The following is a 377-nucleotide window of genomic DNA, read 5'->3' as shown; positions in this document are numbered from 1 at the left end:
ATCCTCATCCTCATCCTCATACTCATCCTACCCTCCTCTTCATCCTCATCCTCTTCCTCATCCTTTCTTCGACCTCTTCCTCATCCTATCCTCTTCCTCATCCTCATCCCCATCGTCATCCTATCCTAATCCTCATCCTCATCCTCATCTTCGTCCTCAACCTCATCCTATTCTCATCCTCATCCTATCCTCCTCCAATTCCTCATCCTATCCTCATCCTATCCTCATCCTCATCCTATCCTCCTCCTCATCCTATCCTCATCCTCCTCCTCCTCCTCATCCTCATCCTCTTCCTCTTCCTATCTTCATCCTCATCCTCATCATATGCTAATCCTCATCCTATCCTCTTCCTCATCCTCATCCTCTACTATTCTCAT

Source organism: Lupinus angustifolius, chromosome LG11 (assembly GCF_001865875.1).
Source record: "Lupinus angustifolius cultivar Tanjil chromosome LG11, LupAngTanjil_v1.0, whole genome shotgun sequence".
In the NCBI taxonomy this organism is placed as follows: domain Eukaryota; kingdom Viridiplantae; phylum Streptophyta; class Magnoliopsida; order Fabales; family Fabaceae; genus Lupinus; species Lupinus angustifolius.
This window is presented reverse-complemented; position numbering follows the sequence as displayed.